General features: G+C 39.9%; 1 long non-coding RNA gene across 8 annotated transcripts in view; it reads right to left on the bottom strand.

Annotated features, from left to right (window-relative positions):
• Positions 1 to 16,128, bottom strand: part of LOC103556482 (uncharacterized) — a 61,512-nt gene that overhangs the window by 29,490 nt on the left and 15,894 nt on the right. For 6 of the 8 annotated variants that reach the window (XR_011522055.1, XR_546222.2, XR_011522057.1 and 3 more), the window contains exon 1: positions 9,271 to 9,989. This is a non-coding gene — a long non-coding RNA (uncharacterized lncRNA). Of the gene's footprint in view, positions 1 to 3,337; positions 3,542 to 9,270; positions 9,990 to 16,128 lie in introns of those variants that run through there. The other 2 variants (XR_011522058.1, XR_011522060.1) reach the window with 2 other exon arrangements.

Below are 16,128 nucleotides of genomic sequence, written 5' to 3'. Positions count from 1 at the left end.
GAATTCAAAGTTAAAGTGGAAGGATGAGCTGTAGACAGAAAGAGGTACAACTCTTCTGAATATAACAGGAGGAGTGATGCCCTGAATCCAAATAGCTACTAAACAAGCCAATGTGTTTGGTATAAAGTGTGTGAGAGGAGAGCAAATGTTGCTGGGATGCTTAATATATCCCAGCCACATTATGTAGACATGATCATGACTCATTATCTAGACATGGCCAATTACTCAAAGCAAGACTTAATTTTAGACAGCGGCCAGGTTTTAGGAATAAACTCCTCCACTAGCACTGAATTTTGGGTTGGTGGAGGGCAGGCCCACCCAATAATAACAGGAGGAGATACTTGGCAGTATAGACACAAGCTTGTTGCCACCATCTAGGAAATCTACGATGTACAAAGACTGGGCTTCTATACTGGCAGAGATCCTTCAGCAGTTCTAAATATCAACACTGTATACCATTGCAAAAAACTGAAACATAGTTTAAGACAGGTCTGATGACGGAGCATGCAGAATGTGGGGGAATGAGGCATAGAAGGGGAGAGGGATGATTAGACCTAAGATAAAAACCCAGCCATAGAAGCTTTGCTATCAGGAATATTCAGGAACAACTTTGACTTGGAGAACATTGTAGAAGTCCAATGGCCAGTATCAGCCACAATCTGGGTTAGATTAGTAGGTGTGATCAATGCTGGAGCACATGACCAAGGTCAGTCTATCAAGGAACACTGCTTAGTACCAAGTTCCCCAGTTTGGAAGAGAAAGTAGGGATAGACAATCACTAGATTTTTCTGCTTTCAGTCAATATTGCCCTCAAGTGACTTTGATACATTTTAAGAAACACTGCTTTACATTCAAATATCTCCTTGATGGATACATTTTGTATGTGCTGTTGGGTGAGGGGCTGTGCTAAGAATACATACTTCAGAGGAGACCCCTCTGAGTGATTTGGAGACGCACCCATCTCTAGGAAGGTACAACTGCTCCGGGAACTGAGGGAAAGAATGATTAGTGATCCTTCCACCATAAAAACCAGGGAAGGCAACAACAGACAAGAATACAAGCCAGGATCATGAGCAAGTTTGTGAGAAGGAGACAGAACTTTCAATAGACTTTGAAAGAGCATCACAATTTGGAAAGTTGGATGTAACAAGAATGGTCAATGCCATATGCAACAAAGGTAGGGTCATTTAAATTCATATAAAATTTGTAATATCTATGAATTTTTATAGTATAAAATATATAATACAGCTTTTACTTATAATATATAAATCAAGACTATAAAAAATTTCTTTTATTCTCTAAATATGTATTGTCTAAACTTGGTATATCTTGCTTACCAAGTGTTCAAATTTATAGTAAAAATCATTGATCAAGATATTCTAATGATTCTAAAATCATTAGTGTAATTTTTGGTTGACAATGTGATAACTAGCTTAAATGATGCTCCTTTCTTAGCAGAGATTTTACATATAAAATTCTCCCCAAAAAATCTCCATTGAAGTACAGGTCGTAAGGCAACTAAGGATACTATGAGGCACCAGATAGTGGAGATTCAGCCTGCCGCCCCTTCTCAATTTCAACTCTCCCTATCTCTTTCCACCTATCATCCAATAGCAAAAGGCACTGGCTCTTTGTCGTGAGCCTCTTGACAGGAGCATGGAAGTTAAATAGAGAGGCAAAGAGGATGGGTGGGGGGACGGAGTATTCAGCATATTTCTAGCTTCTGTAAACTTGATGCTTTAACGTCTGCCCTAGATGCATATGCCAAAAGCACACCTTGCGCCAGGCACACCTTGTTCCAGACAATGTGATGATATGGTTGAGTCACCTTACCTTGACCTGATCACTCCCTTCCCCCTCAGGAAGAATCCTCCTCCCAGGGGCACATTTTTCAAATACAAGCAATCCAGTTCAGAGTCTACACCCACAACAACCTCCCTTATCAGGCTCTCACACTCTGCCACTATGTACCTGCCCTAAGCACCGCAGACCAGATGTGAGAATAGGCATAGCCCCTATGCTGCATAGACTGAAATTATTCCAATTTAGCCAATCCCAAACCTGCTTACCCCGCCTCACCTGTTCCTTCCCCTGGAAACCATGATAAAGACTCTTGCCTACAGTTCTCTTCTCTCCCTCTGTCTCCTGACTGACCCCATGCTTCCCTGTGGCCTCTCATGGTGACACGTACTCCGTCTCTTGTGATCTGTGCATATAATAAACTATATTTTCAATGGCTGTTGTCTCCTGATCTGTTGGCCTTACCATACCTAAATAATAATAAAGTCTATTAAAACAAAGGGGAGGCAGGAATAGGGGACAGGGAGGGTGGTTATTGGCCGGTTCTAGTTACCTGAGTTAAGAATCTGCATATTTTGTCTGCTTTGTTCCACCCAAGAAGGGCAGAATGGTTGCTTCCCTTCAAAGTCCGGTTAGGAAACAACTGGTGCTGATGTGCAGACAACTAGTTGAAGAACAGTTAATAAGCAGGACAGATGCAGGAGGGGAAAGAAGAGAAAAACAGAAACAAATGGCAATTACTGCTAGGCTCAGCAAGTTCCCGTGCTTGGAAGAGCTGCAGGAGCAGACGGGGCGGGGGCAGGATATCCTGATGTTTCTCCATTGGGAGAACTGGCCACAGGCAGTGGGGAGTGGTCAGAGAGGAAGCCCTCACTGTCACATCTTGCATTACACATTCTTTGACCTTTAAATAAGATCCCAGGAAGATCCCCTTCTCAGAAACTTCCTCACACTGTGCAGGGATGGTCAGTACCTCCCATGGGAAATTTTTACAATAAAGCAAAGTTTCCAATGGTACCTGAGTGATCACTACCACAACCTGAAAGTGAAGCCCCGCTTGTGCTGCCTGCGCCCCAGGCTTCTCCCAAACTCCTCATCCATTACCAAGTTTCTCCTCAGTGCGGGTGCATGGGTTTCCCTTCTTCCTGCCGAGGACATTTGAACCCAAAAGAAATTCCTAAACACCTAAAATGTATAACAGGATCTGTTCAGCAGGGCTCCCAGTTCTGTGCTCTAGTGCCCAAACTGAAAAAAATCTTGGAATCACAGTGGTGGAATTCATTAATTAATTTTAGTGCTTATCACACTTTCTATTAGACCATATCCCAACCAGTAGAAAAATATTTCAATACATAATAAGTGGTGTGGTTGCATTAATCTTTGCCCCTTCAATATAAGCCCTGGTTTCTCCTATTTAAGAGAAACAGACTCAGTACTCCAAAGTAGAGCAATCTTCCAGAAACACAACCAAAGAGGTTTAAATAAAGGATTCATACATACACATATAGACACACAAGCAAATTGTATATATACATACCACACACACTAAACTGACACTATTTTAGATGTGTCCAGTATTTCTGAACATAGAAGTCTCTTTATTTTCAGAGCTTAGCAGTCCACTGGTGGAGGTTCTCCATGCCAGCAGGAATACTCTCCCTCGCAGCATGAAAGGCTCTTTGTTGCTGTGTTCTTGTGCTAGTTTTCCATTCAATATGTTGCAAAATACTATGGTTATTCTCTATTACAAATAAAAGAAAAGCAAACTGTGCTTCAGAAAATTGGTAGAATTGGTAGAAAGGGAGAAGAGAAGTTTTAGTAATCAGCACACTACAGTATTATGGATTCCTTTATTTATAGAGAATTCAAGGTCATGTCTTCCAAAATAAAGATGGTCTCTGTGAATGTTCGTAATGTACTTTGAGATCTTCTACCTACAATTAAGTGCAGTCCCACAATTCCTTGGGGACCTGGAAAAGGCTCCAGAGTGCATGAGTACTGGGGCCTCCAGCAGGGTAGGAGACATCAGTTCCCACTTCCCAGCACACTTTATTTGGTAGCAGTGCCATGATGCGACTTTGGGGAACCTCTCCACTCTTGCTCTCAGCCCATGCAGTTTAGGCGGGGCTAACCTTGCACCCTAGCTCTGGAAGTGGGGTCCTGACTCCAAGCCAAATGAGTAACATGCAATCTCAGGACAATAACTGGAACTTTTGTAAAGGAGACTCTTCCTCTAAGGATACCAAGCTGCTAAAACAGAAATCTGAATCTTCAGGTGAACACTCTTGCCATAACTTTGGAAAATCTTCAAAATAAAGCCAGCATATAGGGGGAAAAAGCATAGTCAACGATGGTGAAGTAGACATGGAGATGTGCCACCTAGGTTTCTTTTCAAGGAAGGACTGACTGCCCAGCTACAGAGAGTCTGGGCAGCAGATGGCCTCCAGCTGTCAGCTTCTTCAGATTCTGCTTCATCTATGGAGAGCTGCCTCACCTGAGCTCATGCCCTTGCTGGCTCAGCCTACAGTAGTGACTGAGCAAGGTCAACTATAAAACCTGGCCATTTTGGCTTATCTTGGGAAAGACCTCAGGGTCAACACTTAATACAGAACCGTCCAAGGGGTAGGCCAAGGTTTTGCAGGGCCTGCATCATGGTTCTGCTTCTCCCTCTGCCTTTCCCTTCACAAGTGTTAATCCCTAATAAACAGCTTGCATGCTGCGCTCCATCTCAGCACCTGCTTCTGGAGAAGTTTGTGATAGGTGAAAAAAAAGCAGATAACAGGTAAATTATTTGAGAAATCAGCTATGGCTGAAATAAATTCTTTCTCTGGACTTCCAGGAGATTGAACCAATAAAGTCTTTGGCAACTGAAAGTTTCTTGACAAAAATAGGCTCTATACACTGAAGCACACAATGGGAAATTATGATATATATTTGGTTACACTTGGAGGTGTCCTGTTTTTGAAATTCTGCTCTCCTCAAACTATTCTGATAATCCATCTTAATCTTCTTAGGTTTACGAGAAATGAGAGCTTGCCACCCAAAATACTGAAGACTACATAAATCATTAATGGAAGAAGGACTTGAGTCTAGAAATTTCTTATTCCAAAGCCTATTGTGATCAGCAAGGAAAAGATTTATTTAAGAAAGGGGAGTGAGTTTGTGTTAAGGTAAGGAAACCAATATACCCAGCCATAGGGAGCCAGGAAAGACAGAGATGGAGGAAATGAGATGATGAGCTAGCAATCACCTGTAATTTATATTTACTTCTACCCATAGCTTTTGTCTATGTCCTTCCACTCTGTCCTATAGGGCCCCATTCTATTAAGTGCAGACTTTATAGCTCCCCAAAACATTTTCTCACCTCTTACTCTGTTAAAAATCTGTTTGCATAATGATAGCACATTCTATCCTCTGCCATTTCCAATATAGTCCTCACCTCAGTACCACTCTTAGACCCTGGCAGGAGGAACCCCTACTCTGAGCACTAACCATTAGAGGACCCCATTGGGCTCTCTTTCAGCTACCCTTCTCCCAAGGGGATGGGGTATCTATAGGGTCAAGCAATATGTTTGTGTTTTCCCTTCCAGAGCACACTCCAAGTTCCAGGGACCACAGCATTTCATGTTCCCGGCATAGGCCACTTCCTCTGGCCATACTCCAAAAGTGCTAACCATGCAGCTGATGTGTTCAACTTTAGGCTCAAGGGGATGGCTAGGCAGTAGTTGTTTGTGTAAAGTGAGAGCAGAGATTCCAAAAGTGGGCTGAGATTGGGAAGAAAAAAGGAACATGCCGTGTACCAGAAGCCAGCATGGAATTCCAAGGAAATACAGAATTCTAAACAGGAAAGGGCCAAGAGGTAAATGATGAATTTTTTTACTATTCCCATTATTCTTTGTTGCTTCTTTTAAATCATTGAATGCCCTGCTCTTTACATCTTTAATTATTTAATGTCTCAGAATTATAGAAAGTTAGCCTTGTAAATTCTCCTGAAAAAAAATCATAGGTCTAAGGGACCCTTATTCTATATAAATCCATGACATTAATTTGAGTGTACCCTTGCTACTAACTAGAACTGTTCATTGCTTTCCTGTCTCCTAAGCAAACTCAACAGAGTGACTCCTGAGTACCACCTACCTCACTGAGCATCTATTATGCTAGACGTTAAGAATTCAAATGATTAGGATCTGTTTTCTGCTCTTGAGGAGTTTATAATCTAGTGTTTGTGGTATGTTTTTGTAGTGTAGTGTTTGTATATGTGTGAGAGAGCCTGAAAAACCATGATTATAATGATACGTAACTATAAATGCCTGATGACTAATTAACCACGATTTATAACAACCACCATTGGGAAAGATAGGTGGGAAGGGCTGGCAGGGGGATGAATGGGTCTCAGATGGTTTCAGAGCAAAGGTAGCAGTGTTTAAAACAACATGCTGTGTTTGGGGAACACCAAGTAGCTCTATATTGCTAGATCTTCAACTTTAAGGAGTTGAGAAAGGCATGATAAAAACTAGCCAAAAAAGGCAAATCAAGTCATGAAGGACCTTGGACGCTCTTGTAAAATAAGGCATTAAGATTAAGGATTGAGAAAAGAAATTCAAGAGTTTTATACAAGAAAGGGATATGATGATATTTAAATTTTAGGAAGATTGTTTGGGGACAGAAGTGGATTCAGGGCAAGACTGATTCAGGGTAGGGTGACGGATAATTGTTGTCAAATTGGCACACTTTGAGACCGAAAAAGGAGCACTATGATCATCCCACTCAGAAAATAGGCATAAACTGGGACTGTCCCTGCAAAACTACAATGTGTGCTAGCCATAATTTGAAGGGATCTAAGGCCACAGGAATGACTTACAATGTTTCTAAAACGATCTAAGTTGGAGACAAAAAAGCCTGAAGGAACGCAATAGCCGTGGGAATAAAAAGGAGGGATGAATTCAAGAGATAGTTAGGAGATAAAACCAGCAATCTTTGATTTATTGATTGTGAAGGATTAAGAAGAGGAGAAGACTTCTGTTTTCAGCTCTGACATGTTTAAAATTTTGAATCTGTTCTTACAACCAAAAAACTGAACAAACTGAAAATCAATGACTTTTCTTGAACCCATCAGAGGATTGAAGTAACAAGGCAAACTGCCCCCCCCACCCCCTGCAAGTCTGGTAAAACAGGAGAATCCAGAAAGTCACAGCTAAGATACGTTTACCTGGGGAGGAAGCCCCTGGAACCAAAAACTAATAGGAACACTTGAATGGTAGTTTTGGTGAATTACTGGAGACTGAGGGTGGCTAGCATGAGAGTGAAAAACTTTAGGGGCACAGTCTTGGGGACATCACCCACATCTTTCATGGGTTCTACTTCCAGAAATCCCACCAGTTTCTTTTTGTAAAAAGTCAAGAAAGTCCCCTTGTGGCTCTGGCAGGGGGTGGAGAAAGGCATCGGTTTGAAATAGGTGCAGAGCTCCAAAGTGTTCTCCATAACAAAGGCCTACTTCCAAAGGAAAAGACTTTACTAGAACCTTATCCAAAGTGCGGAAAGGCCATTTTCCCTAACTCCTATTCCGTCTAACCTTCCTGTCTCATATAAGAAGATGAAAAAGGTGAAGAAGCACTTATGAAGATCACATCCCAGGGAGTCAGGCCCACTAAACGACTGAGAATTATTCGTAAGATTATAGAATGCTTTCCCTCCCCACATATTGCCACCACACAAACAAGGCTCCCATGTAATAGCAGTGGATTACAGGATAAAGAGCTGAAAGACACAGACTCTATCTAAGGAGAAGTTCTTAGGGAAGCCCAAAGTCAACAAGAGAGACAAAGTCAAGAACCCTAGAAGAGTTTGAAGTCCCTGGCATCTATGGTTACAGCAAACATTAAACGTGGCCCAAACTAACTCCTAGCAGATAAAATCTCATACTAAAAGACTGTTTACTTCAATTCTTGTTATCCAATGCATTATAGCTTCCCCCCCAAAAATTACAAGACGTGCTAAAATGCAAGGAAAAATAGTTTAAAGAGACAAGGATGCATCTGACCCAGATGCAGATATGTCATAGACTTTGGAATTATCAGAGAGGGAATTTAAAATAACTCTGGTTAACATGTTAAAAAGCTTTCATGGAAAAAGCAGGCAGCATGCAAAAACAGCTTGGCAACATAAGCAGAAAGATGGAAACTCTAAGAAAAAAAATTGAAAGAAAATTCTAAAAATCATAAACACTATAATAGAAATAAAGAATGTCTTTGATGGACCCATCAATATACCAGGATGTAGTTGAGAAAAGAATCAGTGAGCTGGAATCAGTCCCATGGCGTAGTGGTTGGGTTTGGTGTGCTCCGCTTCAGTGGGCCGGGTTCACGAGTTTGGATCCTGGGTACGGACCTACACCACTCATCAGTCATGATGTGGTGGCTTATAAAGTGGAGGAGGATTGGCAACAGATGTTAGCTCAGGGCTAATCGTCCTCAGCAAAAAAGAAAAAAAAAGAAAGAATCAATGAACTTAAAGATAAGTCAATAGAAACATCCCGAATTGAAATGCAAAGAGAAAAGGAAAGAAAAAAAATACAAGACAGCAATGAAGAACAGTATGGCAATTTCAAAAAAAATGCAATGTATATGTAATTTGAACACTAGAGAAGAGACCAAAAGAAATATTTGAAGAAATAATAGAGAATTTTCCAAAATTAATGACAGACACCAAAGCGGAGATCCAAGAAGCTCAGAAAACACCAAGCAGGATGAATACAAAAAAGTTATACTCAGGCATATCATGTTCAACTGCAGAAAACCAAAAACAAAGAGAAAAGTCTCGAAAGAAGATGGAGAGTGAAGGATTAAGCCTCTGCCAGCACTCAAGCCAAGACCCCTCCACTGTAGACCTAGATTCTTACACCAGTGTTTAGATACCACCTGGAATTCATTTTCTCCCTTCCCTTCTATTTTCCAGCTTGAGTACTATTTCATACCATTTTTAAAATAATATTACTCCTAGATTCAACTTTTTTCCAACATCACTGATAGTTTACTCTCTTGGGTATTTAAAACATTTTAAAATAATAACATAATGTGGTTTCATTGCAGAATGCTAAGAAAGTTGAAAACAGTATAAGGAAAATAAAATCATCCATAATCTCAGACCAAATTTGACTGCTGTTAAAAAATCATGTAGTTGTCCAGTGTTTTTCAAATCATGTAGCTTCCCAGTATTTTTCTCTAGCTAAACAATCATACTGCTCCTGCATCTGAGCCTGTACACTTACTGTTTTATATGCTTATAATTCCTTCTCCCATTTATGTGCTTTCAGGAACAGTAGCTGAGCACAGCAATATGAACCAAAAAGAGCTCTAACATTAGCACACAATGCTGGGTATCTCTATGGCCTGCTATGCGTATATATCAGCAAGAATACTCAGCAACAGTACACAAGCACTGCCCAGCAAGCTGCGCAGGCTGAGTCCTTACCTTATGTGCCAGGGAGAAGCAATGGCAGGAGGGGGCTAATCCGGCACAGTTCTCTCTTGGCTTGGTGTTGGAATCAGGACAAATCCTCATATTCACTTCCTTTGGAATAAGTGAGTTCCTAGGATTCTTGGATAATCCTATTTTTCAGAGGGAGAGGGTTTAAAGAGAGATACTCTTGTTGCCGTTGTTGTTTCTAAAAAGAAGTGTAGGGGACTAAGCGATTGACTGAGGGAGGGAGTGGAGAGGAAACTATTATAACCAAATCTCTATCCCGAACTCTGAAACACGTCGTGCTAGTACTTAGTCTATGCCTGCCCATCACTCTGTTGAAGCTCCAGTGGAGCAGGAACTCTCTCATCTCTGTGGGATCCATTCCCAAAAGTCAAATGACTACTCCCCCCAAATTTAAGCCAAGTGCATTATTGTCTTGTTCTACCTTTAAAAGCAAAAAGAATTAGTTACTAATTCCCAATGCAAGCACCAGCTTGTAAATTACTGAAAATTGAGCAATTTTCTCTTTTTCTTCAAATGCTTATTCATTCATTCATCTGGACTAAATTTTTTGTGACTTTTGGAATTACAAAAGAAAATACATAGCCCTTCATTAAACACACTCATCAAAGAGCATTTCAATTAAGAACAAAGCCAGTATTATGGCAAACAAGTCACGATACATAATGCAGCCCAATTAACTCCAATAGAAGCCATTATAAAAGATCTCTTTCATGACATTGGTTGATAAATGTTTGAAGGCATTTACCTGCCTTGCAAATGGACAATTTTCTAGTCAAAGGCTACAAAAAAAAAAAAAAAAAAAAAAATTAAATATCCTGTAACTGTCAGCATAGGAGAAAAAAGCCACAGGATGTTAGAACTCAATGGAGCCTATTGTTTTTGATTGAATTTTCACAACTGTATTGCCTTTTTTGTAAGCTGTCACAGTATAACTTCTCTCACCCCTGAGGCTATCACAGTAAAAAGGAGACTTCTTTCTCGTGAAAAAGTTTCACATAGCTATGCTTTTTATGGTGTATCTAGTTATACATTGAAAAAAATCATGCTCTTAATTAACTACCATTCTGTACAAGAAAAGCAACTACTGTGATTACTCAGGGAACAGAAAAGCCTCTCCGTGTTCCTTGTAAATAGCAACACTGCATAAGATAAAACGAAGAAAGCATCTATTTTATTGTGAAGTAAGCATGGAAAGAGCTTGCCTGATGGGACGGTGCAAACTCCTGTTGGGCTGAGAGTTACTTAAGCTGGAAGTGCCACCGCAAGGGAGGGAATGGAAAGTAGGCAGTCCTTTTAGGAGACTGCAGGGCAATGTCGTGAGTTTCACAGCTTGCGTTCAAATCCTTGGCTGGGACAAAGGCAAGGCCAGATCTACACTCTTAAGTGGATGCAAAATGAATTAAAAAAAAATGTCTGGTATTTAAGAACCAACCCTAAACCAGGCTTCAAGATTGCCCTTTTTGGTTTTCAGGGGTAGAGGAATCCACAAATATTTGAGAAAATATGTATATTTCTATTGGGAGCAAAATGCGGCTGGATCCGTCTTTGCTTATCCAGTCTCCAGTCTCCAATCTCTGCAACTGGAAAGGAAAAAAGCGCATAAAGAAAGAGAAAGAGATCACCATGAGGCAACTTTTCCCTCTCTCTCTTTTTTTTTTTTTAAATTTGGGTTGTAATAGAGGTCACACTGGGCTTGGACCTTGAAAGTAGAACAGCAGAAAAAGTCTCTGTGGAAAGAAACAGTGATAGATGTGCTCCTGATTTTGTTTACACTGTCGCTCACAAACAACCTCTTGTTCTAAGTTCTGCCCAAGTCAATCTCTTCCTCTGAGACTTTCTCAGACATCCTCAGCCCACAGTGATGTTCTAAATTCATAGCCTTTGCAGGTGATAATGCTCATTTGGCACTAAATACTTACAGCCTTGAATTATCATTTGAGTGGGTTGAATTTGAAGTGACTTAAACTGTCTAGTGAAGAATTTTAGCAGAAAAATGAAAGCATGAATGTGTTACTCAAAGAAAAGTCCAGTCTAGAGACATAAAGGTGGTAATCTTCAGAAAATAGGTGGCTTGAAACCAGAAGAATCAATGGGAGTACATAAAGTAAAGCAAAAAAAGATGAGGGGTTGAAAAGAATTCTGAAGAAAATCATTACCTAAGAAGAATACAGTAGGGGCTGGGCCGGTAGCACAGCGGTTATATTTCCACGTTCTGCTTCAGCAGCCCCGTTTGCCAGTTCGGATCCCGGGGGCGGACATATGCACCACTTATCAAGCCATGCTATGGCAGGTGTCCCACATATAAAGTAGAGGAAGATGGGCACAGATGTTAGCTCAGGGCCAGTCTTCCTCAGCAAAAAGAGGAGGATTGGCAGCAGATGTTAGCTCAGGGATAATCTTCCTCCAAAAAAAAAAAAAAAGAAGAATATAGTAGAAAAATTAGTGAAAGAGAATTTCAAGATGTCAGAAAGGCACAAAGAACATTACTTTCTGTGTATTTTTAGTTTTCCCAAGAGAAAAGCATTATGTTATTGGTGATTTCAGTATTCTCCAGAACACCTATCAGAATTCTTTGCATATAGTATGCCCTAAATATTTATTTAGAGCACAAGACATGAGGAAGAAATTCATATAAATATTGCTGTTATTTTCCTTTTGATTATTATTTTCTTAGCAATAACCCCAGTGCCACTCCTGTTTCTGCATATTGATCTGGTCTTCTCTGAGAAGACAGGGATGGCCGCAGTGGGCCTGTTAGTAGCAGACTCTCACCTCTAGGGGGAACTCTAAGAGAGGAGTACTGAATAAAGGTCATGTCTAAGACCTTAATAGGTCATGGAGGTGGACTGAGTTTTTGGTGAATTAGGAAGGAATTAGAAGGAATTAGCCTCCACAGGTCTGAATCTTTAATTCATTTGAAATCACATCTTTTTAAAAATTTCACATGACAAGAAGCAGATCCAGGCTTGACTCTTACTTAGAAAAATTATTCTAACTTGGACAAACTAAACCAAAGACCAGGGTAGAATTCATGGGTTAAAAATAATGGCCGGAGTCAGCAAAACAGACACATAGATCAATGGAACAGAACTGAGAGCCCAGAAATGAAACCACACATCTATGGACAGCTAATCTTTCACGAAGTTGCCAAGAACATACACTGGAGAAAGGAAAATTTCTTCAATAAATGATGTTGGGAAAACTGGACAGCTATGTGCAAAGGAATGAAAGGAGACCATTATCTTATACTACACACAAAAATTAACTCAAAATGGGTTAAAGACTTGAATGTAAGACCTGAAACCATAAAAATCCTTGAAGAAAACACAGGCAGTGTGCTCTTTGACATGTCTTAGCAGCATTTTTTGAATACTATGTCTCCTCAAGCAAAAGAAACAAAAGAAAAAGTGAACAAATGGGACTACATCAGACTAAAAATCTTCTGCACAGCAAAGGAAACCATGAACAAAATGAAAAGACAATCCAACAACTGGGAGAAAATATTTGTAAATCATATATCCAACAAGTGATTAATTTCCAAAATATATAAAGAACTCATACAACTCAACATCAAAAAGAAGAACAATGCAATTCAAAAATGGGCAGAGGATATGAACAGACATTTTTCCAAAGAAGATATACAGATGGCCAACAGGCACAGGAAAAGATGTTCAATACCGCTAGTTGTTAGAGAAATGCAAATCAAAACTACCATGAGATATCTCCTCACACCCATCAGAATGGTTATTATTAAAAAGACAAGAAATAAGAAGTGGTGGAGAGGATGTGGAGAAAAGAGAATCCTCCTACCCTGCTGGTGAGAATGTAAACTGGTGCAGCCACTATAGAGATTTCTCAAAAAATTAAAAATAGAAATACCATATGATCCAGCTATTTCACTGCTGGGTATTTATCCAAAGAACATGAAATCACTAATTCAAAAAGATATATTCACCGCTATGTTCATTGCAGCATTATTCACAATAGCCAAGACTTGGAAGCAACCCAAGTGCCCATGAACAGATGAATGGATAAAGAAGATGCGGTGTGTATATACAAGGGAATACTACTGAGCCACAAAAAACGATGAAATCATGTCATTTGTGACAACATGGATGGACCTCAAGAGTGTTATGCTAAGCAAAATAAGTCAGACAGAGAAAGACCAATACCATATGATTTCTCTAATATATGGAAGATAAACAAACAAACACATAGATTGGTGGTTACCAGAGGAGAAGGGAGTTGGGGGCGAAAATGGGGTATAGGGGCACATATGTATGGTAACAGATAAAAACTAGATTATTGATGGTGAACCTGAGGCAGTCTCTACAGAAGCTGAAGTATAATAACGTACACCTGAAATTTACACAATATTACCAACCAAAATGACTTCAATAAAAAAATTATTAAAAAATAATGGCCGAAGGGCTACATATAGGCACTGACATGTTAAGCTCAAGGTGTGTAACTCTGTGCGTATCTGTTTATGTAGATGTGCGTGTGTGTGAGTATGTATGTGTGTGTGTTTTCAAGAATTAGAACAACTTTGAAATATGCACAAATTTACCACTCCCTCACAGTCTCTGCCTCACCATTTGGCCCACTTCACAGATTTTTGATATCTTTTTAGTTGCTATAGGCATTTGAGTTTGGAAATGTTGTTTAAATTTGTAAAAGTATATTTTTACAGTTTCCATTCTCAGAGCCCTCATGGTTAAAATTTAAGTGTTCAATATGTCATAAATTCCTGCATTTCTCTTCAGGAAAAAAACAATTTCAATTCCTTCCTCTGAAGATATGCTTTGCTCCATGTAGGGGAGCTTAGCAGATTAGACAGATGATCCTGTGCACAGGCCACGGAATTCACCAGAGTCTGTCCTAACTCTCTTGCTTTTGGGTTCACTGTGTCCACTTATTGTGTCCATCTTAGCCGAGTTGAAATCATGGGAACATCCCTCTTAAAGGGAACAAGGATGAATCGTTATTATGGATTGTGAGTGATTTTATTATCGTCACCAAAAAATTCAACAGAAAAGACAAGTAAGATCTGAAAACCAAGTATCCAGCACTGCGTGTTAGTCTAACCTTGTTTTTCTCACACTCGAAAAGAAAATAAAGGGGCCTGAAGCAAAAGCCCTTCTCTGTAGTTCTGTGATCACAGCCAAGCCAGCAGATTTCACTTTGCAGAACAAATGAGCATTCCAAGCAGGAGGGATTAAACAACCTCCAAAAGCAGGCACGCTGCCATTGGGCTGGATTTCTCAGTGTCAAAAGCCCTTCTTCTGTCCTAAAAGGACAAACATTTCAGGTCTCATCATGGGTAACTGGGAAAATAGGGTAGAAAGGGGTCTTCCAAATGGTAAACCACCTATTTGTGTGAAACCTCAGTAGACAAAACTGCTGTTGAATTCATCCATCCAATCAAGAAAACATCAATTAAGTGTCTACCATGTAGCAGGCTCTGCACCTGTTTGGAGGTATAAGACAAGGTCCTGCCCTAAAAAAGCTCACAGCCTACCACTGCTGGCAAGTGAAAATGAATTTTCTGTTTCCACCGTGGTCCATAGGAATATTTGAAGCCAGTTACTTGAGAGTATTGTGAACGCATCAGTCATAATCTCTATAGTAAGAACAAGTACCTACTATTAGTTCCCAGGTATGAGGCATTCCAGACATATTTTTAAATGGCGATTTTCAGGGTCCCATGGCAAAGATATTAAATGGATTTGATCAAAAGTCAAAAGGAGCCCTTTCACATGCTCTCACTGAGAGACTTGGCATTAAGACTGTACCTAATTGAAAGACTTTGCTGGCTGAAGTGTGTTGGCTTCAAGCCCAATCACAGGACCCCTTGGAACAATGAGTAAGGCCATTAGTTTGCATGCCTAATCCCAAGTGACCTTGTATGAGTCTCCCTCTTTCTTGGGATTTGCGGGTCTCATGGTCTGGTAGCATGGGAGAGTGACACGTTAATCCTGCTCCTTTTTCTCTCTCATCCTTACAGATTGCTACAGGCCACTGACTACCCCAGACACGAAGACTGAGTCATTTTCTTTAACAACTTGACTGTGAAGCTTACTTCAGAGTTTAACATTATATGTGCTATTAACTTTGAACATCAACCTCTGACTATAATTTTTTCTTTTGGCCATGGCAATAACTCCCCTCCTTTTTTAAAGACAGCTTTATAAAACATACCCAAACTGTAGCTGGTTTCAGTATTATCAATTAATTTTACATTTTTTCCTTAATTATTATTCCTTCTTTTTAGAGTCTTATTATATATCGGATTTGTGCTTTTAGTATCTACAGAGTGACTAACCAAATGCAGTAATTAGCTGTCTTAAACACACCTGGAGTATTAATCCCTCAGATTCCCTCTATATTTTTGTCTTTAAAAGAGCAAAAGTAAAACAAAACAAAAAAAGTAATATTTTTCTTTTCCTTTAGGTAAAAATAAAACCTGGTCAAATGTAAATTATCTAAACTCCTTTCCTCCATTATCATGGACTGACTTGGACAATTCCCTCTTGCCAAATTGTTTGTTCCTGGTTGTATGGAAGATATTTCCAGAAAATAAATTAGAAGAAGCAAGGGAAACAGTTCTCCAAATAAAATAAATGCCTCGGCTGTATAAGATCATTAGCGGATGGCTCATGGTCAATTTGAAGTTTCAAAGTGATGGAAGCAGACTTTAAAATAGGGCTTCCCAAGGGTTTTCTTGGTGAGAAAGTCCTCTCTCCCTGAAGCCTGACTGGGGTTGGAGACGTTTGACTGTCGGGCACTCTTCCTCCTGAGGAATGATTCCCAGTGAGCTGAGTGAGACCATTCAAGAGTGAC

Source organism: Equus przewalskii, chromosome 9 (genome assembly GCF_037783145.1).
Source record: "Equus przewalskii isolate Varuska chromosome 9, EquPr2, whole genome shotgun sequence".
Taxonomy (NCBI): domain Eukaryota; kingdom Metazoa; phylum Chordata; class Mammalia; order Perissodactyla; family Equidae; genus Equus; species Equus przewalskii.
Note: the sequence above shows the minus strand (reverse complement) of the source record. Positions and strands in the feature narration are given on the sequence as shown.